The sequence below is a fragment of the Pinus tabuliformis genome, chromosome 6 (genome assembly GCF_031772625.1).
Source record: "Pinus tabuliformis cultivar Carrire ecotype Pingquan chromosome 6, CPIR1, whole genome shotgun sequence".
In the NCBI taxonomy this organism is placed as follows: domain Eukaryota; kingdom Viridiplantae; phylum Streptophyta; class Pinopsida; order Pinales; family Pinaceae; genus Pinus; species Pinus tabuliformis.
Window position 1 is genome coordinate 984,001,779 of NC_142292.1, and position 4,164 is coordinate 984,005,942.

The window sequence follows — 4,164 nt, forward strand, 5'->3', positions numbered from 1 at the left end:
TTGTATGGCTTAAAACAGGCTCCAAGGCAGTGGTATCTAAAATTTGACAAGTTTATGTCTGAACAAGGTTATAATAGATGTCACTCTGATCATTGTGTTTATTTGAAAAAGAAAAATGATGGCAGCTATATTATATTGTTATTGTATGTAGATGACATGCTTGTTGCAGGATCTAACATGCAGGAAATAAATGTGCTCAAAAGAAAATTGGAAAATTCATTTGCAATGAAGGATTTGGGAGCTGCAAAACAAATCCTTGGTATGAGAATAACTAGAGACAGGAAAAATCGTAAATTAACATTGTCTCAGAATGAGTACATACAAAAGGTGTTGAAAAGATTTAACATGCACAATGCAAAACCAGTTAGTACACCTTTTGCTAGCCATTTCAAACTTAGCAAGGAAATGTGCCCAAAGACCCAAGAAGACATGGATTATATGTCTAAAGTTCCTTATGCATCAGCAGTTGGAAGCTTAATGTATGCAATGGTCTGCACAAGGCCTGGTATTGCACATGCAGTGGGAGTTGTAAGCAGGTACATGAACAATCTAGGAAAGGAACATTGGATGGCAGTGAAATGGATTCTCAGATATTTGAAAGGTACCACCAATCAAGAATTATGCTTTGGTGGTGCAAACATTTCTCTACAGGGATACGTTGATGCAGATATGGCAGGTGGCAGAGATAACAGGAGGAGGGCTACAGGATATGTATTTACTGTTGGAGGAACAACTGTCAGTTGGGTTTCAAAAATCCAAAGTGTTGTTGCACTTTCAACAACAGAAGCAGAGTATGTTGTTGCTACAGAGGCTAGTAAAGAATGATTTGGTTACAAAGGTTTATGGGTGAATTGGGTAAGGAGCATGATAAGGGCACGTTATACAGTGATAGCCAAAGTGCCATTCATCTTGCAAAGAACTCAGCATTTCATTCCAGGACTAAACACATACAGCTCAAGTACCATTTCATACGATCAATGTTGGAAGATGGAGAGTTGAAGCTGGAAAAGATACACACTAGCCAGAATCCTGCAGATATGCTAACAAAATTTGTAACCAGGGAGAAAATGAGAATATGCTCAGTTTCAATTGGTCTTCAAGGATGACGATGAAGATGAGAAACAACCAGGTCCAAAGAGGAGTCATTGTCCAGCAAATGAAGCAGTGGTGGAGTTTCTACAATCATTCTCCAAGTGGGAGATTGTTGTGTGTGGTGCATTATTTTTCAGAGGTCTTTGTTTCAGCCGGATGTATACCCCAGGAAGTTTGTACACCCCTCCATGCGGGGGGGACTTGTCCCCTCCGCAGGGGTCCGGGGGGGCCGATCCCCCCCGGCTGGGGGGTCCGGGGGCTCGGGGGAAACGCCCCCGAAGCTAAAAACAAATGTAAAATTGCCTTGTAAAAGTATAGTAATTTCTAGTCAATCTGGGCCGTTCATCAGGCAGATGATCTGACGGTAGAACTTTTGTTTAGTTTAGGGTTTTTTTCCCTAGAAGGAAACCCCTCTCTTTGTATGAGGGCATTGTATTTGAGGCTGAGATATAGATGTGTATTCTGTGAGCGAGAAACTGAGAGGTGAGACTGTGAGAGAAAACAGAGGATATTACAACGGATTTGTTGTAGGTTGTGTCTCTTCATTTTGCTGGATAATAGAAAGGAAGGACTGGTTGTTCGGGGTGGATGTAGCCCAAACTGGGTGAAACACGTATATCTGTGTCTCTCTTGTTTTATGCGTTCTCTATGTTTATATTTTTGCAATATTTTATGTGTTCCATTGCTCCGTAATATATAATTTTCTAACAGTAATATGTTCCCATCTGAATGACAAGTGCATAAAGTGGTAAGGTACTATAGCTACAAAGGAACTATCTAGCGTATCCTAATATTAGACATATGTAGACATGCAAATGTTGATGGAGAAAACAAGAGTCAGAACCAAACTGCCAAAAGAAAAATGTCACCCAGATCAAGATTCTGTTTCTGCTCAAGAAATTTGACGTGCCAACTTGTACCAATGTTGATTGTCACCTAATTGTTAATTCCTTCGTAATCTCTGTGATCTCTTGCATTGTAATGGGTTTCATAGGATGTCTTTGGCACACTGTAATGGCTCTTTCTCATGGAAATAATTCTCGTAGATGATGGTCGATGCCTCCCAATGCTGAGTCCTACGCACAACGCCAAAGGGTTACGCATAGCACCACAGTCCAGAAGTGCAATGCCACTTCTGAATGCGAAACACCATCTCCTTAGATTGGCTTGGCTTGATTTTTAACTTGTGTGTGTTGTGGATGCAGGGCACATGGAATTTGGAGCTGAGCTGGGCCTTTAACAATACTTCCATGGGACCAATACCCTTATTAGTTTTCATAATTGCTTCAAAACTAGGATACAACTTATCCAGTTTGCATCCCCAAACAAAATTTCCGAAACTTGCAAAAACATTTTTTGTTGTATGAGACATCCAGATGCCTTCTCTATCTTAATCTTCACTGGTATTTCCATCTTATAAACACGTACATCAAGCTGAGCCGGATAAACTTTAAAATCCATCTAGTTTGAATAAATATCATAGCATGAGATATAAAGAGGTCCAATTTCAGAACCCATCCTGAATTAGGTCATTTAATTTCACTACACTCAACATCTGGCAATTGAAAACCAATTTTCCACTTCCCAACTTTCTTCAAACTGACATTTGGAATTTTGATGTCCAACCCCTGTCGCTTTCCAATGCCAGGTGTCTCTCCTTGATGTAACCTTGCGGATGGCCCTACGCGCAATGCCAAAGGGATATGCGCAGCGCTCACAGTTTTTTTTAAGCTGCCAAACACTCATCCAGAACATAGCTACTGTGCCTGTATAATGGAGACAACCAGAATATTTCTTGGCAGATTTAATGTATTCCGTTGAGACTAAAACATTGGACATATCAGCATGCTATATTCTGAGGGAGAAAAAGTGAAATGAAAGGTAGAAAAACCATATGACCACAATTATGATTCCTCCCAACACTCACTTCATACAAATTTACACCTTTAACACAAATGAATAAAACGAGGCATCTGGATTTGAAATGTTTCTACAATGTGGTGTATTTCTGCTTGCTGGAAATAATTAAGCAATGAATCAAAAGTTATACGCTAACCAACCACCACCAAACTTGTAGATACCACCTCTGTTAATGAAATACCACAGAAGGCAAGAGAGTATTGAAAACTTGAAGAAGCATTGAATTGTTCAACGCACATCCTCATGCTAACATCTTCCATCTTGAAAAGCCTCAAAGTGTGATTAGCATGTTGAGATACAACAAAATTCGCTACGTCATTTGAAATGATATATCTTGGTCCATTTGCATAAGTGGGGTACTCTTCTTCTGGCCATTCCTCATATGTTACAACCCGTTTTCCAACACGAAGTGGCTTGTGGAAAAGATTAAGGTTACCCATATACAAGCCATGTACATGGGGAGTTCTTTTGATTTCCTTCAATACAGTATCCACTCTCACGAAGGTATCACCATCACATTTCATAACGTATTTTTCAGAAATATTTGGAACCCCATATTCACAAATTGCAACAGTCTTCATCACTACAAATTCATAACGGACCATAAATGGGAAGATAATAACATCTCCATAAAATCCTGCTTCATTCTTTAGCTGCAAATTTACCTCCTTCCTCGCATTCAAGGCAACAAAAAAACGAGCCACAACTTTTGACGATCTAATCAATTGAGATTGCATCCATGTTGCACTTTGCAAAGTAATTACTTGCATAAAGGACCCCAATGAGGAGATCTATGGGACCCTCTGGCAAAGGGGGAGCTTTCCATTTGTTTAACATGTCAAGTATTCTTTGAGTTGAGAAGCTTGGAAGAGATGTAGGTAAGGATGATAGCAAAGACTAAATGAACATCTATGTCACCATTTATCGATAAGCCAGTTGCATCAGTGCCAATCTTGTTGGAACAAACTGTTGTCGAGTCATAAATGTTTGAATAGTTGAACCTCCCCAAGATTCATACCTATAAATCTCCAAGTAATTCCTCTCTAGAACCATGAGACCAGAAGCTGTAAAATTTTCACCAACAATATCACTGTCAGCAATGTATAGTACCCTATGCCACGAATTGGAAACATGTTCTCAATTACCAAGAAT

At 39.6% G+C, this 4,164-nt stretch overlaps 1 pseudogene; it reads right to left on the reverse strand.

The window, feature by feature from the left end:
- Positions 1–3,143: 3,143 nt before the first annotated feature.
- LOC149262299 (hydroxyproline O-galactosyltransferase GALT6 pseudogene) lies at positions 3,144–3,749 on the reverse strand (annotated as a pseudogene).
- Positions 3,750–4,164: the final 415 nt, after the last annotated feature.